Here is a 26,929-nt window from a genome sequence, read left to right as displayed (position 1 = left end):
CAGAGGGAGAAGCAGACTCCCTGCCGAGCAGGGAGCCCGATGCGGGACTCGATCCAGGGACCCCAAGATCATGACCTGAGCCGAAGGCAGTCGCCTAACCAACTGAGCCACCCAGGCGCCCGATAACCTACATTTAAATGTTGCTTAAGAAAAGTAGCATTCTTGGAGATGTGGCAGGGGAAGTTATTTTAAAAGTAATAAGGAAAGGCGTAAACTTTATTTTAAGTAGATTTTTTGTTATTAACCTCCAGAATAGGAAACACAAACTACTATATTTAACATTACTATTATTTAATATTAAAATGTATATTCTGCAATTTGTCCCTTCCTAGAAAATGATGCTATCTTATTCATTTCTATTTGCTTTTACATAAAAATAACGGTTACTCTTAATTTCTGTTGTACTGTCGTCCACTTTTATGTATCCAACACAGTACCATATGAAAAGTAGATTCAATATTCACTAAATGAGCAAGTGACTTGACTTTAATATTACTTTTATAAAGGCAGAGTTTGGTCTAGGACAAAAGCAAATAACATTACATTTTGATTGAATTTAATCATAAGAACTATGATATATGAATAAAAACACAGTTTAAAATAATTGCTGTTTTAGTATGCTTTGCAAGTAAGTCCTAAAGGATTCCTTAAAATAGACTAAGAAGTGGCTTTTGAATATGTTAGAATTTGGTTAGTACAGAGTTCCTTCTAAATAGTATAACCAGTTCGTATCTTTTGAAAGGCAAACCACAAGATCTGACCATTAACCTTGATATAATAAGCATACAGAAAATTGATTGTATGTTTAGCCCTATATTGGAAGTAGTGGTTTATTTTACATATATACATAGTATTTTACATATTTTTACCCACATCCATTTGTTTATTTGCTGTAACTAAACATTATCTCACATTTTATAAACATTTGTAGATAGGTTTATGTGTTTCTGTCTTTTTTTTCACAAAAATATTTTTAGTTTTTATTCACAGATTTTCTAGGATTAATATGTAGTATATTCTTAAGAACTTAGTATTTGAATTAAAACTGTTTATTAATGCTTCCTCTAATCTCAATGTACTATAACAGATATGTCCCCCCATTTCTCCTTTGTTTTGTTGTTTGCTCTTTTATCTTTTGCCAAAGTATTTCATTTCTACATTTTTGTCAACTTTTATCTTGCTTGCTTTACAATCCTGTTTGATATACAGGAATATATCCTCCTCCATGCCTCTTCTCCTTGCCAAATTTTACTAAGATTCTTAATATTATGAGCATTCCATTCATGGTGATCATCTTACCAAAATCACTGTACCATGAAGTTCTCATCTCTTCTACTTAGTGTCAAGTTTAGTTCATCATTTTGAGTTCCATATATCTCCACAAACTTACTAAGGTAGTAAGGTATATAGGTTTATTTTTAACTTTTGAGTTGTACTTTCTTCACCTTGTTTAGCAATTCACCAAATTAATTTATAAGCCATGTATTTACATGTAATCTTTTGAAACTTTATACAGATGTTTTAGTGAATTATTTAATATATCTTAGTATCCCAGTTAGCAGCTGTTATGAATATTACTGCTTACTTACTACTGATTTACTACTGAAAAAAAAATGCCCATTTGACCACACCCTTAATTTTATATTTCTACTTTTAAAGTATAATTTATGTCTGTTAATTTCCTTTTCATCTGTCAAAAATCAAGCAGGAATACATTTTCTATTTAAAGTAGACAAGTGGATTAATGTCTATAGCTTTGAAATTTTTTAACCTATGCATATTTCCAAATTATTGAAGACACAGAGAATTTTAAAAATAGCTTGGATAGTAGCTGAATGTCATTAGAGTTCATTAAATTTCACCAAATGGTATGCTATTACATGTTGAACGATTTAAATTTAGAAAGAAAGTTGATTACAGTAATGGAATACAGGGATATGCCAGGCATGTTTTGCTTTCCAACTTTTATAGATGTTCACATTAGCCACAATAAGGCATTGTCATCATGATCCAAGGGCATAATGGAAATCAGTTTCTGACAGAGCATATATTGTCCTTGAAAACTGTACTGACGAAATGAGGGGTCCAAGAATACTTCAAATAGTAAAGAATAGACCAAGGATACTTCTACAGGTTTAGGAATGATGAAAACTATTACAGTTTTAATATTATTTGTTTAAAATATTTCTTACCCCTATATCCAAGTAATATATTTTAAATATTTATAAATATGTATATATAATATACCACATATTATATATCTCAAAATATATGAGCATAATTTGGATAAATACAAGTAATTCATTGAAGAGATGTTGAATATCTTTTTTCTTAAAAAATAAATAAGTTGAATTTATGATTCTGATTAGCTGCTATATGTTTGCCTGGGCCTTTTATGCAGAAAGTGAGTGAAATTGATCAAACAAGTATATGCTAAATGTATTAATAGCCTGACTTTTATTTATTTATTCTTGTTTGTTCACTATCATATTTGTCTACTATTCAAATTCTCTATTTAATTATAGTCATAGAAAAATTGCATTAATTTTGTACAAACTCTGCCTGAGTAAAACACATCTTCTCGCAGTTCTAAAAAGATATTATTAAATGCACAACTTTCCATTTGCACTTAGGCTGGAAATGATTATTTTTTCAAGTCTACTTGTAGCAGGAAGTTGAAAGACCAATAATGTACTTGTTTTAAAAAAAGAATTGAATATCACTCTTCTCCATTCGACTTTGCATGGTCATTATCCTTTTCTTACTCTACCAATAATAGCTTCTTATCTTTTTTTTTTTTTTTAACAGACAATGAGTCCCTCACAGTCTTATACTGAATGTAATAATATCATGATACTTTTATGTTAACTTTATTGTAAATTGAAAAATTCTGAACCTAGCCTAAAGTGATTGTAATCGCCCTGAATAAAAGACATTCCAAAAGGCTGTTCCAGAAACACAATAGCAGTGGGGAAATGGAGAAAATTGACTCTAATGTAATGACGATTGATCATGTCTTTTCACTCTAAATTAGTGGTCATGGATGTTTCAAGGATATATATTTGGTGAAAAATTTTGAAATATACATAAGAATACTCGGTTTTCTAACCCTGAAGGCAACTCTCTTCTTTTACACCTCAGTCATGTAAGAGTTAATTCTGTATCCTACAAGGATGTAATCGCTAAGTTAGTCTGGAAAGCGGCAAAGGTAACCTGGACTCAAAGTAACACTTCTGTTGTCAAGGGTTACTGATGGGGGAAGGGAAGTGGCTGGAAGGGGAAGGAGTTATGGAAATGAAGAAGAATTGTAGCACACACTACATAAATTCAAATGCTATACATATATTTGGAATGGGATCTCCATTCTGTTGTATTTTTACCTTTTGCCTTTTCATTTATTTAGTTTACACATGGATGATGAATTTATGAGTTGGTTTTTGCTGACCTTATTCAGTGTATCATTGTCTAACAGCATTCAGCTGTAAATTATAGACATAATAATTTTGTAATTAAATTTACATCTCAAACACAATAAAATCATGCTATTTCCTAAGCTGTAATATCAGCAAATATCTTCTATGGAACTTCGTGGAGAGTCTGTGTCATTTCAGTTTACATGAGAATTTCTCTTTTCCTCCACAAAATTAAGGGTCAAGGAAAACCATGCTTAAGGGCTTTAAGTTCACATGTAAGGATTGAATAATATTCTCACTTTTAAGATAGATACATTTAATGATGAGGTACTGAAGTGTTTTTGCTCAGTTACAATACTTCAAATCACTAGTCATCATAGGCCTGCCTCACTTTAAATCTCCTTGTTGCGCCAATTTGCATTACTGTTGGGTTTGCTAAACTATAAACTAAAAAGAAAATGTGGCAATTAATAGTAAGTGCTTGAAATCTTGTGACGTTAGCAACATCTTTAGGCTCATTTAAATTTCTGTTACCAGTATTCACAAATAAAATATTTCTGAATTTATTTTGCAAAATAAAAATGATGTCCATGGCATTGACACATTTTCAGTATCATTTAAAATATATGCCCCATGTTCTATAATCAGCACATTCATATATTAGCTTCTACCATTTTAACCTACTCATTTAATTTGGAGTAGCAGTGCATTTTCAAGAATAAAATTAAGTGTTATTCTACATAAGTGAAGTGCAGCAGTATTTGACTATATACACAGTTCCTGGATTTATATCCAAATAACGCATAATAGAGAGCAGAAAAGAGGCTTTTTCTGCCAAAAGTATCTGAATTTTCTTCAGAAAATGTTCTTTTAAAATCCTTTGTATTTTCAAAGCCACTCTACAGAGACAATTAAAAGCAAAAATGAAATGATAGATCACATGACAGGAGTTTAAATGTGAGGCTTTTTTCCTCGGTTAAACATCGCAGCAGGCATTACAATACCAGAGGTAACGAATCAATTAAATCCATTTTCCCCTCCGCGCCTCCAAAGCTGCGTGCGTAGTGTTGCCGCGTAGTGCGGAGCGGGAGCAGTAGGACCCAGGGGCCTCCGCAGCCACCAATAGAAGCGCACACTTGGACCTATTTGCATGCAATGCCGTCTGCTCTGCGCATTAATAGTAATACAGATAACGGGTTTCAAAGAATTCTCTACTGAAGAAGGATTGGATTTTTCCAGGGTGCTGATACTGAGAAGAAACCCGACTTTACACTCTCCCTAATTTCCCCACGCTTAGGTTGAAAAGTCCCAGACAGCTTTGGCTTGCTTTAAACTCGGGGAGGTCTCCGTGCACAGCAAAGTTGGAGGCTGCGCCGGCGCCACAGAACCGCTAGATTTCTGACAACAGTCTTGTCGAAGGGTAAGTCTCCCAAATGATTGCAAAGGAAGTGACAGCCGGCTTTAGACCTGTCAAAAGGGCCCACGCTTGGTTTTACATCGGTGGTTGCTGGAGTGCAGAATGGGTGCGGACAGGACTCTGCAGTTTGTCCAGAAATTGTGACTGGGGTATTTGGGGATAGAATCAAAAACCTTCAGGCTAAATCGGAAATTGCAGCCGTACGCTCGGGAGGGATTCAACAAGTTTCCCTGCAGGGATGCGATGGGTTTTTGGCTTTTGTTTTTGTTTTGTTTTGTTTTGTTTCCTTGCAAGTTGTTCGGAGTGTCCGTTCCGGGTGGGGTGCCCCTGCTTCACAAAGAAGTTTCGGGATTTGTGTCTGTTGTGTGTGGCTGGGTTAACCCTTGTGTGAAGAGATTCTATGCCGCATTTGGGCTTCCTGGGGACACACGGGAGAACTGCTTCTAAGGATGCTCGGAGCATCAGGGGCCTGCTGGGGCTCGTGCTGGGCAACTTCCCCGCGTAAGCTCGGGGTCTCTGACCGTACCGCGGTTATGAATTGGACAGAGGCTCAGAAACCCGCAGCTCCGAGGCCATTTGAGCTTCCAAACTTTGAAAACGTTCTCTAACAAGGAGGATGAGAACGGGTGCTTTGAAAATGTGCATTACTAGATGAATTTTGATGAACTCTTAGTGATACGTAGGCAGTGAAGTCTTTCAGGACCTGCGTTTCCAACCTGCAGCTTTTGCCTGGACGTGTAGTGCTGATGTGGAACGGTGGGGGTTTAAAGCTAAAACGGGGCGGGGGGGACTTTATCTGAGGGAGAGAGGAAGAGGGAGAGAAAACAGATGAATGAACAAGGTGCGTCCCATTTTTCACACACAAAAACCACACGCGTGGGACGTGCCAGGAAGCGCTCCAGTTGGTGGCGTTTAGCTGGAAAACGTTTTGCAGGGAGGTCCAGGAGCCTCTGCATTATTGATGAAGCGCTGTGCCCTTCTGGGGGCCCTTCTCGCTCCTTCACCCTGCCCCCTCTTCCCTTCAGCGCTCCTCCTGCCTGGGGCTCGGGGTTGGCGCGGGTGCCCCGGCTCGCGCGGCTCAGACCCGCAGCGCGGCGGACACAATGGGGAGAGGCAGACAGTGCCCTGCGCGCGGGCGGAGCGGGGAGCTCGGCGTGGCAATCCGGCTGTCGCAGCCCCTGCTGCCGCTCGGCGGGGGCTGCAGCGCTGCGGTGGGTGGCTGCTTGCGCCAGGCGGCCACGCGCCCGACATCCCGAGGGCCCCGTGCAGGAAGGGCCGCAGAGGTCCTGGGTTATCCATTTAGGGTCCACTGTGCTGCGGGGCAGACAGGTGGGGCGGGGAGATGGCATGCGGAGGCATCCCATTCCGGTCTTTGGTTCAGAGCTGCGACTGCTACCTGAAAATCCCTGGGGTGCACCCCAAACATCCTAGAGAACCTGCACTCCCGAGGGGAAGGAGACGAAGAGGAAAGAAGGGAAACGTTGATGAGCCTGCAAGAGAACGGCAGCGAGTGATTTGGGGCAGTTCTGGTCATCTAGCCAGGCTTTTCTTGGCGCTTTTAAGTGGGCTGCTTTAGATGCGGCTTTGAAATAGATTTCCGTGGCCTCTCTGTGGCTCCGAAGGGGCAGGCTTCCAGACCCAGGAGCTCACTGGAGACTCCTTCTATAGATGAAGGAAGGAGACTGCAGGGCAGGGGCCTTCATTTCGCAGTGTCATTTAACCCTGACCTCAGCACCTCCCACCCTTTCACGCCCTCACCAGGGAGTGCCCTGACCTTGCAAACTCCTCTGGGTCATCTGCCCTGTTTCTTTTTAAGTGATTTTATCAGGCTGGATGTTTCAAAGGCCTGTTAAGAAATGGTTTGTGTATTTCAAGTAGTGATGGGAGATTGTTTAATTTGGAGGTGGATCCTCAACCCCCCTGAGCATTTGGAGGAAGGGGCAGAGATGAAGGACTCTATAGAATGGCCCACCTGGGGGGTTGGTTGCTTGAAGGGGAACTTTCAGAGGAAATATCCCTCTTTGAGCACATGGGGGGAGACAATATCATTGCATTCTTTCCCCACTTTCCATTTGTCCCCTTCATTATCCTTGTTTAGGAACTAGGATGTAATGCTAAATAGAAAATATTTTGAGAATCCATCTGTTTATTAGGAGGCCAGCTAGAAGTGTGGTAGCTAGGCTTTCAGGCCCAAACTTGGATGCTCCTCAGACCTATTATTTTGGGAGATTCAGTTTGCTACTGCAAAACCTGCCTCTCTTCTGTATCTTTTGAAAGCTTTTTGAAAGGCATGCAATGCGGCATGTTGATTTCATTAATGGGGTTTATTAAAGGGTTAGTGGGTGTTCCATCAAGCCCTCCCTTTCCTCCCCCAAAAGGAAAAAAAAACCAAAACACATAAAAAACCTCAGCAGCAACTAAGAACAAATACCCAGTAGGTAAGAGGACTTTTTGTGTGTGTCTTAGGAATCTATCTTCCTCCCACAGGAGGGGAGGGTAAAGCTGAGGAGTATGTAAGGGTATGTAAGGGTAAGGAGTGGGGGCATTCACCTCATATGGTTACCATGGATTTTGGACTTCCTTTAACCCTTCTCCACATATCTTCCTGCATGCATCTTCCAATTTAGCCCTGTATGATCTGCAGAACGGAAATAGATGGCACAGCTGCAGATCCCTGATGAAAGCTGGCTTCAGAAAAGAGCTGATAATCACAGGTTTGGGGGATTTTTCCACATACTTCCTTTTACTTCCCTTTCCTCCCCTTCCCCTGCCCTTGAACCAGTGTGAGCATCTTCTGGGCTATATCCTGCAGAGGGTTAGTGATTTCCAGTGGCATAGCGCTGTGCTGAGTGTGGGAGGAGGGCAGAGACTCAACAGCTGCCCAGGGAGTCCCAGAGGTTTAAAGCTGACTTTCTCTTTCTCTATACTGCACAGAATAGAGAAAAATATCCGAATATCTCCCCAAAGAGAATTATATTGGCCTGTATAACTGTCTTTATTTTACTGCATAATGGAATCAATTCAGATGCAAAATAACATTGGTTAGAAATGAAAGGGAAGCCATACACTTGCTTGCAATATTTGGAAACTAATGTTGTACTCAGCTGTGAGATCTCACCTTTTGGCATCCATCTATACTTGATATATTAGGAGCTATTTTTATTTATGCAAGATTTACTGTGTTACTTTCATTATGAGGCTGAGCAACTCAAGACACTGCTAAGATGTGAATTTTAAAAGAAAAAAAAAACAAAAACAGGGCAGCAAAGCAAGCCCCTGGCAGCTTGATGAATGAGCGGGTGCAATGCACCATTTGAAATGTAACTTGAGGTAAGGTTCCATCCAATCCACTAGAGAATGAGTTCCTCCTTATTGCCTGGAAAACTCAACTGAATTTCCTTTCTCTCTCCCCCTCTCCTTTCCTCTCTCTCTCTGTCTCTCTCTCTGATCTCTGAGATCAGAAATATAACCATAATAACATACAAGAGGCTAGACTTATAACCTGGTCACATAATAATTTATCTCTCTAAACTTGCTGTTGAAGTGAGTGAGCAATACTACTGTTAACGTATCCTCGGTTATATCTAAAATATATTAGTGGCATATGGGCCAGCCAAACCTCCAATGTTATAGGAAATAGGGGTGCTAGAAAAGTAACTGACTTACCCAAAGCCATATAGGAGAAAATTATAGACACAGTGTTAGCATCTTACCTGCAATAGATATTTCATTCAAATTTTCACATCACCCTTTTGAGGTAAGACTTTTACTAGATTTTTTTTTTTTTAAGATTTTATTTATTTATTTGAGAGAGAGAGAGAACATGAGGGGGGGAGGGTCAGAGGGAGAAGCAGACTTCCCGCCAAGCAGGGAGCCCGAAGCGGGACTCGATCCTGGGACTCCAGGATCATGACCTGAGCCGAAGGCAGTCCCTTAACCAACTGAGCCACCCAGGCACCTGACTTTTATTAGATTTTTAATATATGAAGAAACTGAAGCTCAGAGAGGTTAAGCAAAATATACACAGCCATTCATCAAATAGGGGAAGATCCACAATTGGAAACAAGTTCTTGCTCATGACAGAGGACATGCTTTTCCCGTATATTATGGAATTATATTTTCCCCTCATATTTAAAAAAGAAGTTATATTATTTTTTAAAATTTTGTTTCAGCACTCATAATTTTTTAATCTCCTAAATATCCTTTTCATGTCCAAACCCTTTTTGGCATCTCCCTCAGACCAGTCTTCCATAATGAGTGACTTTACAAGGATGTCAGAGCCAGAGAGAAACTTTTTTTTTTTTTAAGAATTTTTTTTATTATTTATTCATTTGAGACAAAGAGATACAGAGTGAGAGAGAGAGAGCAGGAGTAGTGGGGAGAGGCAGAGGAAGAGGGAGAAACAGACTCCCTGCTGAGCAGGGAGCCCGATGCAGGATGCGGGGCTTGATCCCAGGACCTGGAGACCATGACCGGAGCTGAAGGCAGACGCTTAACCATCTGAGCCACCCAGGCGCCCCGAGAGAAACTTCTTTAGTAAGAAAGCCTACCTCTAACCACTGCCCCAACTGTACCATCATCTTTGGAAGTTAGAGAAAAAGCATAAAAATTAGCGTCTTCATCATTTACATTGAAATTTGCACAAATATGGCCAAGGAGTCTGGGAGAGCCCATTATGTCCTTCTGAGACAGACGTTGGACACCTCCACCTTCACGTTTCCACACACATAGCTTCTGTGATCTGCAGGTTTCCCCACCTTTACAACCAAATCCTACTCATTTGTTTAGGGTGGTTCATGTTCCTCCTCCACCATGTAATCTCTGACTATTCCAACACTTATCTTTTTTATACACCTCTTAAATTCCATTAAAATTACAATATCTGCCATTTAATTTGGTCTTTATTTGGAGTTAGGAGGAGTAAGCTAACATTTCTGGAGCATTCACTCTATATCGTATCTTTTTACATAAATTATCTGTCAGATTCATTTTTCTATTTGTTCACTGTATTGACTGTTCATGCTCCTCAGTCACCCCAGATGGTGGGATGTATTTCTAGAGTTTCAATAATGAAATCCAAATTTGCTATCTCTAGTCCATATATTGCTCCTGATTGCCACACTTGTATTTCCAAAAATCTACTTGATATCTCCACCTGGAGATGTATTGCAAAAATTTGTGAGGAAAATGTAGTAAAGGAAATTATTCAAAGCTACATGTTTCATTCCTTGTGCCATACTTGCCCTTCTACTTGTTTTTCCAAGTCATAAGTAGTCCATCATGCATCCAGGCAAAATCACCTATGACATGTCCCTCTACCTCATCCACCTCATACGAGTAATGGAAAAATATACATATGTATATTTATTGGTGCTTTTATTTTTCTTGAACCTAGCCCCTTTTCTCCACAGACAGCTGTGCCCCCAGTTCTCACTTTTACTTCCTGGGATCAGCCTTCTAAGCTAACAACTCACTTCCATTTTTGCCCCACTTAAATCCACGTGCATTATATCTGCAAGAGTCATTCATCTTTCTAGAGCACAACTGGTGAAGTCCAAATTCCTTTCATGTCATTCAAGGTGCTCTTATCATTTGGATTCAGAATTCCTGTCCTCAGTCTTCAGCTTTATCAGTTACTATAAAAACCTACTTGCGTTTTCTCAAATACTGAGGAGATATCATTCCTTTCTGCTTTTGTTTGTTAGAACTTCAGCTCATAATGTTTCTCACTTTTCTTGATCCTTGGATCTTTGGAAACACAAAAACAGGTGTTACCCTTCTGTGAAGATCTTCATGTTAAGCAAATAGATTTAAATATGTCTCTTTCTAATCTTTTCTTAATAACATCTCTGAAATTCTGTTGCATTTATTTATTCATTTTTATCAAGCTGGAAAGAGACCTGTTGCATTTGTTTATTCATTTTTATCAAGAGACTGAATGTTATTTTCCAAACTTTGGCCATTGAACCAAAGAAACCTCATAATCAAGAAAAATAATACTGAACTATCACCCACCACCCACCACCAGACTTAATACATTAAAATATTTGGGGATGGGACTCTGGAATCCACATTTTAACAAGCATTTCAGGTGTAACTAGGCACATGGAATTTATCACAACAGTTGCTCCCCAACTCAGCTAGGTCAATTTGGTGCTTAATTTGGCAGTTTGGGGGAAGAGCCATTAACATAGCTTTTTAGATCTCACTGAGGACTATGGGCATGTCTTCTTGATTACTGTGCTTTAAAGAAACATTTGATCACAGAGTATAGTATGTCAAATCATGTGATATTACAAATCATTTGAAATTGCTTGATTATGTGGAATTTCAATAATTTCCTTTATTCAGATATTGCCCAAATCTCACACAATGCTTGTAGCATTTACAGATTCCAAGCATATTTGTGAGAGCTACCATTCTATCTACCCTTCTCAACATTTAATATTGTCAGTTTCTTAATTTTACCAATTGAATAGTTTTAATTTTTCTTTTCTGATTGTATGTGCAGTGAACATCTTTTCACTGAGAATTCAGGTTTCCTCTATGAGTTGCTTAAAAATATATTTTACCTGTTTTTTGTTTTTTACTGAGCCATTTATCTTCTTCTTTTAGATTTATAGAAGTCCTTTATATATCCTATATCCAAACTCATTTTTGATACATGCATTGAAAATATTTTTTCTTAGGCTGCATCTTATCTTTTCCGTTTCTTTTTTTCTTTTCTTTTCTTTTCTTTTTTTTTTTTTTTGGTGTGTGTGTGTGTGTCTTGTTTTTTAAAAAAAGTATATTTTATTTCTTTAAAAGTAATAAAACTTTTCCATTATGTTTTCTCTCTTTTTATGTCTTGTTTTAGAAACCATTCCTTATGGTGAAGTCATAAAATATTCTCATATATATATTTTAAGTTTTTAAATTTTGCTTTTTACATTCAGCTCTTTGATCTATCTAGAATTGATTTTAGTTTTCATGTGCTGAGAAATGTGGTTGTCACATATAAATGTTCCATATGTGGCTGGATTCCTTTTTTGCCTATAAGGCTACTTGGCGTCTGTCCTCATTTGAGACACATTTTTTTCTGGTCACTGTCTGCCAGGTTGGTACGTGGACCATTGTGTCACTGAACCATCGCCATGTTAATGAACCAGAGTAAAAACATTAATTAAGATTTCAACCCAAATAGGTTTATATTCAGTTAGAATTAAAGACCAGTGCTTTTTATGACAAACTGTATAATCTCTTTAAATGATTTGTGAATTGTTCCTGCGTAATGAGTCCTCTAGCTATGCCTAGCATAATTTACTTCAGTTTTAGTTCTTTACAGAGAATATTAATGAATATCCCAAAGACACACTTTCCTTATTTATAAGACTCTAGCGCAGTAGATCAAAGGCAGACTCAGTACTCACTCGAAGAATGAAGTGTGATTGACCATTTGCCAGGTGAATTATATAAACCAGAGGAGGAACAATATTTCAGCACAACAGCCAACAGCTTCTGATGACTGCTTATCCCTTGAATAAGCACTCCCAAACATTAATACTATGGCAAAAAGTTTAGAAAGGAAATTATTGCAGTGCACTGTACATATTATATTACATTTTACCTTGGAATGAGAAACTGGGGGACTGTAAAACCACTTCACCTGCTTACATATGGTCATAGACAGTTTCTGTAAGAATTTGCTTTTTATTCTATAATGAACAACAAAATACCAAACAAACATGGTTAGTGCTAAGCCAAGTCTTGGATTATTTAAATATTGGGCATGAATTTAAAAGAGTTTAAGAATGGTCTGGTTTGGCAAATGGAAGAATCTTATATTTATAAGCTTCTCTGAAAAAAAGGAAAAAATTTAAAGAAAGCCTCTGCACCAAATACAAATTACACCCAGCCCATTAATTCCAATTCTTTCCAATTAATATCTTTTGTCATAACTTGGATCAAGGAAAGGAACTATCTTAGGGAAAGAACAAACTCACAGAGTACCTTTTCTTATTCATTCCTTTTGTTGCCACTTTACTTGAGTTAAAGTCTGAATTCTTCAGCACACTGCCTTTCACACTCAGATTTGGGTGCATTCTAACTTCTTTCCATTTCTCTCACTTCTCCCCTAGGCGTAGTGTCTCTTTCAAGGTACCACACGCTTACCACCCCTCAACACAGCACTTTGTTTCTAACTAATTGCCATTGCCTCTCTATCTTCTTTTTTTTTTTTTAATATTTTTTTTTTTTTTTAAGATTTTATTTATTTATTTGAGAGAGAGAGAATGAGAGAGAGCACATGAGAGGGGGGAGGGTCAGAGGGAGAAGCAGACTCCCTGCCGAGCAGGGAGCCCGATGCGGGACTCGATCCAGGGACTCCAGGATCATGACCTGAGCCGAAGGCAGTCGCTTAACCAACTGAGCCACCCAGGCGCCCCTACCTCTCTATCTTCTTAAAATGTCCTTCTCCTTCTCTGTCTAGTGAGTTCATATTCATCCTTCAAGATCTAATTTGTTACCTCCTTTTTGAGGCATTTCCTAATTTTCCCCTAGGAAGCTCATCTCTCTTCTATTTGTGTTTTAGTAGAAGTTAGCACCTACCTATACTCCTCTTTTTCTTTTTAAAGATTTTATTTATTTATTAGAGAGAAAGAGAGGGTACACAAGTGGGGGAGGGTGGGTAGAGGGAGAGGGAGAAGCAGACTCCCTGCTGAGCAGGGAGCCTGCAGACACAGGGCTCCATCCTAGGACCTGGGATCATGACCTGAGCCGAAGGCAGACGCTTAACTGACTGAGCCACCCAGGCGCCCCTATGCTCCTCTTTATTACAAGCAGTGTTTATGTATCAGTTTTAATGACCAGAATGACTAACTGGGACAAAGATGATGAACAATTTCTCAGTGAACAATTTCTCCGTCTAAACCTGCTATTACAATATCATTGAGTATATTCCCTATGCTGTGCCTTTTAATCTTGAGACTAAATTTGGTTTAAATAGTTACATTTTACATTGTCAATAGCCACCTCTAGCTCATGGCTAACATATTGGATTGAGCAGGTATAGAATAGTCCATCATCTCAGAAACTTCAATTAAACAGTGTTGGAATGAATAAACTCACAGTAAAATTTGGAACAAATGAATGAATGAATGAATGACAGAAATACTAATGGCCTTTGATTTTCAATGGACAGCTGCCACTGAGTTGGATTATAGAACACGATCATGTTGGTGAGGATAATTTCACAACTTCACAGATTTTAGCATTTCCTGGCAAGAAACACATGATCTCAGCCTAACCAAGAAGGTAATGACAATATGAAATACCAAAGAAACCAAAGGGAGGGGCGCCTGGGTGGCTCAGTCAGAAGAAACCAAGGAGGGGAGGGGGTTAAAGCTATTCTTTGATGATTTCCTTACATATTCACCCAAAGCTTGTTTGCCTGAGATCGCAGTACAAGAATCATCATCTTTTAGACACAGGCATATGAGAAATAGGATTGAGCCAGTGGGAACAATTCCATCTCTTAAGATTTAGATTCCTTCACATGTGGAGGTAAATACACTCACTCTTTCTCAAATATCAAATATAGTTTTATATTAATACCCATTAGGATGACTATTACAAAAAAATTAGAAAATACGAAGTGTTGGCAAGGATATGGAAATATTGGAACTGTTGTGCACTGATATTGGAAATGTAAAATGGTACAGCCACGAAGGAAAATGGTATGGTGGTTCCTCAAAAAGTTAAACAGAATTATCAGATGATCCAATAATTCCGCTTCTAGGTGTATGTCCTAAAAAATTGAAAGCAGAAACTGGGATAGATATTTTTGCTCCCATGTGTATAGAAGCACTATTCACAACTGCCAAAGGTAGAAACAACCAAAATGTCCATCAGTGGATAAATTGATAAACACGATGTTTTATATACCTACAATTAATTATTATTCAGCCTTAAAAAAGGAATGAAATTCTGATCCATGCTACAGCATGGATCAACCTTGAAAAAATTATCTTACATGACAAAAGTCAGACAAAAAAGGTTAAATACTTTATGATTTCACTTATACACGATACCTAGAATAGTCACAGCATAGGGACATAAGTAGAATGGTGGTTATCAGGGCTGAGGGGAGCAGGGAATGGGGATTATTATTTAGTGAGTATAGACTTTCAGTTGAGGATGATGTAAAAGTTCTGGAAATGGATAGTAGTGATGGTTACACAACAATGTGAATATACTTAATGTCACTGAATGGTATACTTTAAAAAGGTTAAAATCATAAATTTTATGTTATACATAGTTTACCACATCAAAATTATTTTTTAAAGATTTTATTTATTTATTTCAGATAGAGCAAGAGTGTGTGTGTGTGAGAGAGAGAGAGAGAGAGCAAGTACAAGCAGGGGCAGAGGGAGAGGGAGAAGCAGGCTCCCCATAGAGCAGGGAGCCCGATGTGGGGCTTGATCCCAGGATTCTGGGATCATGACCTGAGCTGAAGGCAGACACTTAACCAACTGAGCCACTCAGGCGCCCCTAATTTGACAAATATTTATTAAGCCCATTTGTGATTGGGCAACCTCGCCCCTTAGAAAAAGATTTATTGTTCCAATGTGGCTTCTCGGTGCTCTTTAAATGTTAATTTTCAGGGCTTCAGCTTCTTTCAGGTCTTTTGCTCTCTCTCTCTCTCTCTCTGTCAAATAAATAAATAAAATATTTAAAAAGATGTTAATTTTCAACACAGCACCACAGAATAGTCTCTCTGCCTATTAATATTAAGAGAATGGCAATGAGCCAAAAGAGATTTCATGGAAAATGAACATAAATAAATACAATGGATCCATAAATACAATGGATCTTTTTTTTTTTTTTTTGAAGATTTTATTTATTTATTTGACAGAGAGACACAGTGAGAGAGGGAACACAAGCAGGGGGAGCAGGAGAGGGAGAAGCAGGCTTCCCACCAAGCAGGGAGCCTGACGTGGGGCTCGATCCCAGGGCCCTGGGATCATGACCTGAGCTGAAGGCAGACGCCTAACAACTGAGCCACCCAGGCACGCCAATGAATCTATCTACTATATGGGATGTACTATATTAAACAAGCACATTTAATGGAGAAAAAAACAACAACACCTTAACAATGAGTATTGTGCTTCTGGATAAGACAGCTGGTGAGGTATGCTGGAGGTTTTGGAATGAAATGACTGCATAACTGGATGCAGTGAGGTAGTCCTGAACCCCCAGGAGGACTTTGGGTTGGGGTGATGCAAAGTGGCCAATAAGGCAGTGCCTTAGCCACCTGCACATGCAGACTGCTAGATGAAAGTAATATGATCAAATGGGATTACTCTGTGACACAAATGTATGCGGGTATTGTGAATTGCAGATCATGGAGCATCTGCTCCTTTGCTGACTCCTTGGGGGGGTGGGCAGGATATGTACAAGGGAGGGTCTTTGTCGGGATGGTGAGAACACTGATCACTCCTGGTGCTGGAAACAGAGAAGCAACAGTCTCATCCTCCCCTTTCATGTTTTCTTTCCTTCCTGTAATGATTCACCTTCTGATACAATATTGCTTTAATCCATCCTCCTATTACCATGAAATTTTCTGGGTAGGTACAGTTTGACATCTTACGGATTACTCCTTTTCATGGACGATGATCTGGCATATTTAAAAAGCACCCTGAAATTTACTGCCCTTGGTACAGTGCACAAAAATAAGGCTTTTCATGCATCATGCAAAGGGGGGTGAGCCGTGGATTGTTTTTCCAGGAGGGTAAAACACTGGGCTGGTTCTGTCATGTTCTTTCACCTGATGCTGTTGATTACAGGTGTTTTTCCATCAAATTAAATTCAGCTTAGTAAACTTGAGAGCATGGAAAGAAGATCCTGATTTTATTAGCTTGTTAGAATGATATTCCAACTAGACAAGTTAATCAATCAGTTTCATTCTGAGCACTGTGAGCTAATTTGGGGATATTAAAACTATTATTAAAGTGGTATTAGAGAATGAGAGCTTAGACAGAGGTAGGGGAAAATATCAGGAAAGAATTTGTCCTTTTCTTTTTGAGAGCTGTAGCGATAGCTAACATATTAGTGAAGATATTCTTTATTTTGCCTTAGTTGCTAGTGCCAAAGCAGCAAAGAAATTGGGGTCATAGCTCTTCAATTTTCCTCTTGCATATCGCTTCAACTTTTCCATTAACTGCCTTCTTTACTTATTTTTATAATTATTTCCACTTCAGAAAAAAGGTCCTTCAAAGTTTTCAGAATCCTTTCTCCTCCCGTTATCCCTCCTGTATCCTCTGCCCTCCTCTTAAAAATTAAACTTCTTGGAATAGTATCCTTCTCTTGCCTTCCCTTGGCTGTCTCTAATTCTTCACCCCTCAACCAACTGTAGATTCCTATAGCCCTAATCTGATCACAGTTAGATCTATAGATTTAGAATTTGCCAAATCAATGGCCAAGCTTCAGACTTCATCCTACTCTAGATTTTTGTGAAATTTGAAATATATCTAATACATTTCAGGACACCATTCTCTTCTAGATCTCCTCCATACTTTTGACTTTTCTACTTCTCGCTCTGCTGCCTCCTTCTCCTCTACCAGTCTCTTCAATGTTGATTATTCCCCAGATTCTGCCCATAGAACTTTCGCTTGGTGTTCTGCATATTCTCCCTCTGTGATTTCCTTCACTCCCCAACTTCAAACTTATATAATGGAGAATAAGATGATGCTGTGTGAATAATAATAATTGATGATGATACGTATAGATGGTGATATTTATAGAGCATCCTGAGAAGCACTTTTATACTTGTCTGGCATGTATTACTGAGTACACAATATCACCACCCAAATAATTGTCCTCTAGATCTTCAGTATTATTCAGTTCTTCCCCTCCACACTGTCCTAGGTCTTTTGAGTGAAATCTGTGGAGCAGCCTCTCAAATTGGGATTTCCCCACTCTTTATATTTGGGAATAGCTAATTTTTTAAATTGTATCTCAGAAAAAATCTTTCCAATTTTCCCCCTTGTTCATTACCTCTGTAAGTAAAGTTACTTAGTCTATCCTTATCTCCCATATGGAATTTCATACTGAACTCCCTATTTGTTTTCCATAGTTTTGTCTCTCCTTGATTAAGTTTTCCTTGTTTAATGCTGTGAGTCTTACCTTTCTAATATTGTAATATGCCAGTCCTCATTGTGCCACTCTTTAATTAAAAACTGCTCTCCATTGCGTACGTAGTACAGTTTAAACAACTTAATATAACTTATAGTCCCTTTCTCCATCTGGACACACCTCTCTGCCTTACCTGATTTTCTTTCCCTTGACAAAAATACCCTACCTTCTAAAGCCCTTCCCATGCTCTCATGGCATCTCTACTTTTCCTTTTTAAAAAGAGCCTTATTTTTTTTTTAAGATTTTTATTTATTTGAGAGAGAGAGAGAGAACGAGCGAGAGAGAGAGAGAGAGCATGAGCAGGGAGAGGAGGGAGAAGCAGACTCCCCACTGAGCAGGGAGCCGGACGTGGGGCTCAATCGCAGGACCCTGGGATCATCATCTGAGCTAAAGGCAGATGCTTAACCAACTGAGCCACCCAGGTGCCCCTAAAAAGAACCTTATTGCAGTTACCAAACACCTGTCTTCCTCATTAGATTGTCAGCACCAGGAGGGAAGGATGGCCGTCTGTTTTTCAGTGTTCACCGATTGCTAAGAGAGTGCTTTGCATAGAGGAGTTATTCAAAAGACGTGTGTTGAATCTATATGTGAAAGGCTGTATGCAGAAACCCATATCTCTGTCAACGCGTTTTTCTCTGAATTGAATCACCAAATACTCTCTCTCTCTCGCTCTCGCTCTTTTTTTTTTTTTTTGACCTGGTAGATGCATCTTTGCTGTGACATACACATATGAAAATCCCTGGACTTCACCAGAAAGAGATAATAACTTTACAATGCATCGTTCCTGCAGCTCTAGTAGGAGTGATAATAAATAGCACTGCGTCATCTTGTTTCCCGTCTAAATGAAGAACACCGAAGAATCGGAGCTATATATTGTTTTTGTTTGTTCCCTCTGCACATATGATAGTGCCTTGCACAGGGTGATATTTAAATTTTTATCTTTGATAAATGGATGGCTGGTTTTATGTATTACTGAGTGTATTCAAGGACTCTGGCCAGTGGTATTCCAGCTACTCTGTTTTAATGGTTAGATCGTACAACTTTCTTCTAGGAAAAAGGAATGGAAAAATACAGTGGTATCTAACATTCTGTCACCATTCGTTAATGATCCTATGAGTAAAAATTGTTTAATTTGTTATTGGAATAATCAGACTTTCACTGCTTTGTAAGCCCTTGTCCATATTATTATGGACAAAAATTACAAGATGGGTGAAGTGTGACCACTATCCTTAAATATTTTTTTTTTTTTTTTAAGCCTCTGGCTTCCTTAGTGAGAGACAAATGATTTTAATTCTTCGTTTATACCTTTAATAGTGTGTAAGAGTTCATTTACAGACCTTCGGGTTCTGTAGATTATATATTTGGCTTAATGGCCCAGACTGAAAATGTTCAGTTTTGCCATCCTACCGTAGACCATACACACAGCTTGATGCTCTTCTGCATGTAATTTAGAGTTTGTCTACATAATAGCACTTAGCTAAATTATCAAACACATATTAGGGCTTTTCACTATCGAATTTTCCTAATACCATTCCTCCACTTCAATGGGGTTATACTGAAAAACTGAATTTTAATATTTCTAGTAGGTAATACGTGGATTATCCTACATTTAGATTGCAGTGTTAATGTGCAGACATCTTTGCCTTTAATAGTGAAATGCAATAATATAATATAATAACTTAATTCCCATTTATTTGAGAATGGAAGGTGATGTAAATAACAAATAATCTATTATATGTACATTTAATTATAGAGAATTAATGACCAACTCAGTTTCCCCTTGTGTATGGAGGTATGGGATACTGAATAAACTCAGGAAAAATATGAAATTATTAAGATTTAATAGCAAGAGAAATTTTTACATAATTCACAAAATTATAACACCGGCACACTACTTTGGGCTTACGCATATTTTATGGACTCTTCTTTTTATGCATGAAGACTAAAACCATCCCTAAACTTGTGTTCTCTACCCTCACCGTCAGCCATTGTTTCCTAGTAGAAAGAACAATACATCCCCAAGCTACTGCTTAACAAGTTTAGGCCACATACCTACATGGGAGAACTCATAAAAAAACTCTTTTCTCAGGAAGCTTTAGAACAACTAAGTATATTGCAAAATGAATCATTTGTTTTAGTCATAGAATTTTTGATGTGGTACACAAAGAGTTTCATAATGCCTACATGTGACAGTAGCCCTACCACTGAAAAAAATGAAGATAATTTAAGAAAACAGGAAAGACCTGAAAAAAATGTAGGGCTTTGCTATTTGGTACTATATCTATTATTTCCAGCTAAAACTTTGCAATAAAACCAATTAAATTTAAACAACATGGTTTAAACATGCATGCAGATCCATACGAATAATATAATTCCACATGTAAAGACTGTAAATGTTCTATAATCAATCTCTTCCATCTGCTATAAAGATAATAGAATCGTGCTTTTTATGATATGATCGAGATTTATTTTTACAAATATTTGTAATAGTGTATCACAAATTTCCCTTTTGTTGACTACTGCCTCATAACCTCTGAATCTGAATATCTAAACCAGCATTTTGTTAAGTGCATAACTCACTATCAGACAACTAATTGTTTCTTGAATTCATTTTAACGTAATCTGCAGATCTATTTGAATTTTTACCACTATGTGTTTGTTACTTGAAATAATTTATATATAAATATATGTGTAAAGCTCATAAAATTATTTTCAAAATTGAAAGTATCGATACGCTTGAATCCATCAAAATCTGCAATAGTATACTTTTCATGGTTACTGAACAGCTATGTATTTTATGACCAGAAACCCAGGTAATAAAATGAAAGAAAATATGAGGACAATTTTACCAATTTATGGTAAATTTACCAATTTACCTATTATCAATAATTTTACATATTCATATATTTAGTTATACTGGCAACTTCAGATTATTTTTTGTATTGTTTATCTTTATAGTGATGCTATTTGATCATTTATTCTGTCTTCAGTTTTTGTCTCATTATTTGCCATTTTGGATTTCTTCTTACTGGTAGATTTTTTTTTTTTTTTCCCTGAAGCCCACTGCATATTTGTCCTGCTCATTTCTCCAATATTAGTCCCATCTAACATTTAGTCATTTTGATCACTCTCAGTTTTTCTTGGGTATCTTTTGGGTTGTGAGTGGCTGTAAATAAATAGAATGTTCTATCTGTGATTGTGTAGAACACCATACTCAGAGGAACTATGATTTCTGATTAAAGTTGTATAGGAGTCCCAGTAACCTATATAAGTCCAGATAATCAAACATATTTCCAAAATAAATGAAAATAAAGGGATGAATGCTCCAAGATTCCCACACATTGTGTTTCTAGGTCACAGTCTCTCCATTTAAACATTAAATCTAGAAATATATCTATAAGTGAAGTCTACTTTTGTTTTAAAAAAAGAAAATCTGATTTGTAGAATGTGAGTTCATATTCCCTACTTAGAACTCTATGATTGAGGGGCTGGGATATGCCTTTGTATAAAGAAAATAATGTTAAATATATAATTTAGAAATTTAAATAACAATTTGTGTCAAATCTCCTTATTTAGGAGAGTATAACTGATGGACAGAAAATAATATTAAAGTAATACATATATTAGAAATTACATAATTTAAACTAGAATTCAGCATATTCATCAACCAAGTCTTATGCAAATATACATTATCACTGTAATGCATAGGTATATTTGTTGAAATTATTACTTTGAGTCATATCTGTTTTTAAAAGCTGGGCTCCATTGTAGATTCAATGATGGTTTTGAGTTGTTTTGTGGAGTAAAGAATGCAAATTAAAAAAATATTTGGTGTAATATCCCAGAATATTAGAGGTGGTAGAGAATCTGGAGTATATTCCTAATCCTATTACTTTATAGGTGAGAAACCAAAGGCCCAGAAGTGGAAAGTGACATCAAAAGAGGAGAATTGAGGTAGAAATTGAGATAATACAAATAAAAATGTGTATTATAAATTGACGATTGATATGATGCTTGCTTTGAAAATACTTTCTATAAACATGTTTCAGAACAAGATGTTGGAAAAATTCCAAGTTAGAACCTAGACTAAAAATTTACGATTTAAGTACTAAAGAGGTAAAGTGGCAAGAAATTTATGAATAGAAAGCCTGTATCACAAGTTAGTTATTCATGTCTTTCAGCAGCCTGGTTCTTTGCAAAAATTAATGTAGATGTTCTAATCTTTGATGTCCAAAATTTTGGTGTTTTTAAGGATCAAGGAAAATACGTGAATCATATCTATGCTATACAAAAATGTACCATTTCCTTTCTGGATGGATGTATGAAAAGAATAGATTTGAAAATTTTTCCATAAATTTAGTTTATGATAAGTCCTGAAAAGGATGAATCCAACTAAATATCCCACTATCTTTAGAAATAGGGGGAAAGTATATAGATTGATTTAATTGTTTACTTTCTTTTTTACTTTGCTATAAAGTTCCAAATCATAATTTTGTATCCTGTTGCCGGGGCATCCATAAAGTAGCACCACGGCAAATCTGATGCAATTTGCAGTATTGTCCCCTTCATGCAATAGAGCTATGTGAAGAACATATAATTATATGAAGAAAAAGATGGATTCACAGTCGGGAGCATTTTTAAGAAGAAAAAAAAGGAAGCTATGGATGAAGAAAAAAGAATAAACTGGCTTGACCTTAAGCCAATTAAGTCCTTAATGGACTCATTTATTGCCTTATAATTGTAATGCTATTCTAATTAAACTTTAGTAGTATGTTCCGAAAAGGAGAAAACACACGACATTTGTGGAATCTGTCTTGTACAAGCATTTTTACACAGTTACCTTATTTAATCTCTTCCCACACTTGTAGAATTGGTATTATAGCATTCATTTTGAAATATAAAGAAGGAAAGACTTAAAGACACAGTCTGTGAGAAGCAAAGGTAGACTTTCCCCTCCTTCTGTCTGGCTCCAAATTCTCTATGCCATACTGCCTTGTATTGCTTCCTTTACATTGAATGTGAATGAGTCTCCTTCTAGACTGCTCCGAAACATTTGGCAGTCAGCGAAGATTGTTATAAGAACGAAAGAATTACATTAATTTAATTGACTGTTAAAAAAAAAAAAAAGCAAGAGCTGGATTTTATTTTGTTCCAGAGTTGGTAACTGCTAATAATGTACGTTAGCAATTCGACAAGGTCCTTTCCCTTTTTTGGAAAGCACCTTTTAAGTATTATTCGATTCAGATGTTCTATGTCATAGATACCAATGCTGTGATTGAAGAATTTGTTCTCAGCTAGACTATTTCAGGGCAGGGCAAGCGCAGCCAACGACGATAGGGCAATAAGCCGTATCTCTGTGACTGACTGGTTGGAATAATGGATGCAAGCTGTACTTACTTAAGGCAAAAGCACTCTGAATGTTTGCAGTGCCACCTTGTATCATTCCAAACTGTAAGGCCACTTAACTAGCACACTTCTGGCTGAAATAGAAAGTTTGAATAGGAATAATCATTGGGTACAATTTATATCCTGCATTATAGAAATGTGGGCGTTTAAGGCATTCATCCGGGAGAGGGGCTTATATATGTATAGTCAAGAAGATAGATAGAAAAATAGATAGATAGATAAATGGCTAGATAGATAGGCAGATAGATGGCTAGATAGATAGATACAGTCAAGAATGACCCGATTTTTTTTCTTTTTCATTGTTTCAAAAATTAGTAGTTTTAAAATGTAGTAATTGTGTAAATTTTTAATAAAGGGCTCCTTGCTACTATTTATTTTTCTCCATACGTAACTTACTTTTATTATGGAAGAGAAGAGTTTTCCTTGACAACGAGATTTATTTCTCATCAGTCCTTGACACAGCACCTCACACAGATACGTGCTTCTCTATAAGTATTTTGTATCTTTTTTTGCTAAACAAATACCATTCAAATGCCATTGGATGGTAGGAAAGAAAGGAAAGTCTACCTCAGGAAGAGAAAGTTACTATTTGGCAAGATGTTTGCTGAAAACATGAAGCAAAAAAGACACAAGAGATTTTTAGTACTGGGAACTATCTTCTTGGCTCTGTTTGCCCCTCAGAATATCATTGCCCAACAAAAGGTAGTCTTAAGCACTAATTCCCAAACCCAGTAATGTCTAAATGCTTTTTCCATCACCAATGCTTGGGGCAGAAAGCATTTCATCAAGCATATTTGCTTTTGAAGGAAGCCCCTGTAAATACAACTGCTAATGTTGCATTAATAATTAGAGAAGGAAATAGCAAAGAAATCAAGAAGTATCTTCTGAATTTAACAGGAAGCAGTCTTGTTTGGGACAGAAGCTAAAAAAACATTCTGATGAGAGATACAGAGTTAAATAGACTTAATAAATATAATTAAATAGAAGATCTGAATAGAGAAGTACCAGGAGAAACACACTTCTATAGCAGTACCCTACTAAGTGTTTTTACCATTTACAGTAGTGAAATGGGACTGATAATTAACACCAGAACTACCAAATGGCTAACGGGTGGCTGGGAGACAGGACTTAGCTGAGATGAGTTGTCCGTGTGTCAAAGGATCTTTCACCTTCCAGCAGGTAGCCCAAACTCTTCACATGCTCCCAAGTGCAGCAAGACAGCAAACTGTCTTGAGCACAAACTGTCCCAACTTCACTTGTAACATTTGTTAATGTCTTCTTTGCCAAACCAAGTCACATAGCAACCCAGATTCAAAATTTGGTGAAACAGACTGCACTTCTTTTTTTTTTTTTTTAAGATTTTATTTATTTTTTGACAGAGAGAGAGAGAGAGGGAGGGAGGGTGAGCACAAGCAGGGGGAGCGGCAGGCAGAGGGAGAGGGAGAAGCAGGCTCTGTGCTGAGCAGAGAGCCTGATGTGGGATCATGACCTGAGCTGAAGGCAGACACTTAACTGACTAAGCCACCCAGGCACCCCCAGACTCCACTTCTTACTTAGAGAATCTGCACTATCTCATTGGTAAGGTGTGGATTTAAGGAAGGGAGTAATTTGCAACCATTTTTATATTCTACCACATAGTCCTTTCATATCTATCTAGCAATTATTTGTATAATTTTATAGATATCAATATAGTCAGTCCTGCTGTGACGTACAAAATGTTAATTGGTAGAGTGAACATAATTTTAACTTTGGTGCATAAAAAGTAAGTTTTCTTCATACAAAATATTCAACAGTGTTTTCCAGTAAAAATGAAAAATTAAGACAATTAACAGATGAAATGCACTGACATTTATTTAATGGATTCCTGCATGCAATACCACTTGTTTATAGGCATATTTGTGTACATTATATAAAATTTTAAAATTCACCAAGGTATGCAATTCAGTATATATGCTTCTTAGAAAACAGAGGATGTGTTAAAGAGGGGAGATTACCGGGTCTGAAAGAGTGCCTTAAATGGTTATAGTAGGATCTCCTGAAGTGCATTCAGTTTTAAATTTGGTAAAATTCACTACTTTTCTGTCAAAGTTAATGATTAGAACTTTTATATATTTTAGAGATGGTTTGTCATAAAATGGAATAACAATATAAATGATTTGAGATTGTCAGCATGAGACAGGTCTTAGAGTTTTTGATACTATCATTCTAAACTGGATCATCCCCCCCAATACATGAAGATAAGTCGTCTTAGAGAGTACTCGGAAAACTTGAAATCATTAAAATCAATTGTCTGTGATAATATTCCTGATTCGATTATTGGTATATTGCTTTAGCAGAGTATCCTAGGAAAATTATTCACATATAACAAGCTGTGAGCCTCCTATTGGTGGAAACAGTGGACTATAGGTGTTCTATGTCCAGTGCTTTGAAGAATGACTAGGTCTAAGAACACACTCCAGAAAGGTTTCTTGAACATCTTCCAAAAAAATAATACTTTCCTCAGTTTTTTTCTTTTATCACTTAAGTCTTTTTTTTTTAAGATTTTATTTTATTTATTTTAGGGAGAGAGAGAGAGAGGAAGAGAGAGAGCACATGAGGGGGGGTGCAGAGGGAGAGAGAGAATCTCAAGCAGACTCCTTGCTGAGCACAGAGCCCAACTCAGGGCTCAATTTCATGACCTTGAGATTATGACCTGAGCTGAAATCAAGAGTCGGCCGCTTAACCAACTGAGCCACACAGGTGCCCCCCAAAAAGTAAATGTGGAAAGACCTCAGTTTACCAATTGACATTTTATTTTGAATTTTATTGCAATTTAGTATATTATCACTATTAACATATTGTATCTATTGACTGGAATATAATTTCTTTGAGTTCCCTAAACTCCCTCTTAAGGAATCAACCCAAACCCGTACCCTATGAAAGGACAAGTTGACATGGAAGGGGTATTTGCCAAATGAGCTCCAGAGTCACCATGTTAAAAATAGTTGTACTTCATTTCATCTCTCTGTCTCCCCTATCAACCTTTAAATATTTTCTAGATACCCTTCTGATTAGCCCCTCTAGATTTGGGCTCGCTGCAAATTGTCTCAGCAGCTCTTGACTTTAAAGTCTCTTGATCATGTCACACAAGTACCAGAGATAAAGATGAATGACTTAAAACTTCAGGAAATGATTAATAGCTCTTACCCTTTGTTTAAAGCCTTATATTTTCCTGCCTCAATTCTATAAAACTTCAGACACTAACACATCCTGTTAAACATAAATCCATCTGCATGCATTTCTTTTCCTATACTCTGGGTGATTGTGAGAAAATCAGAAACATTTTTTGTGCTACCCATTAAGTCACCATGTGTATCTAGTCCTATGTACTTGCACAAACATCCTAAGTCAGCTGGGACAGAATTAATAGTTTTCTCCACTCTATTCCAGTAGCAATCAGCACACATCATTTTATGATATGTCTGTCAGTATACTGGCCTCATCTATCTTGGGAGTCTGTGTCTTCCAGTAGACTGAGTAACTT

At 37.4% G+C, this 26,929-nt stretch overlaps 1 protein-coding gene across 5 annotated transcripts in view; it reads left to right on the top strand.

The window, feature by feature from the left end:
- Nucleotides 1–4,526: 4,526 nt before the first annotated feature.
- Nucleotides 4,527–26,929, top strand: part of ROBO1 (roundabout guidance receptor 1) — a 1,118,917-nt gene continuing 1,096,514 nt past the window's right edge. For 4 of the 5 annotated variants that reach the window (XM_078059199.1, XM_078059236.1, XM_078059178.1 and 1 more), the window contains exon 1: nt 4,530–4,833. The gene's annotated coding sequence lies outside the window, so the exon portion shown is untranslated. Of the gene's footprint in view, nt 4,834–26,929 lie in introns of all 5 variants that reach the window. The other variant, XM_078059176.1, reaches the window with a different exon arrangement.

The sequence above is a fragment of the Halichoerus grypus genome, chromosome 1 (assembly GCF_964656455.1).
Source record: "Halichoerus grypus chromosome 1, mHalGry1.hap1.1, whole genome shotgun sequence".
NCBI lineage: Eukaryota > Metazoa > Chordata > Mammalia > Carnivora > Phocidae > Halichoerus > Halichoerus grypus.
The sequence above is the reverse complement of the archived record's forward strand: the minus strand, read 5'-3'. Positions and strand labels throughout refer to the sequence as shown.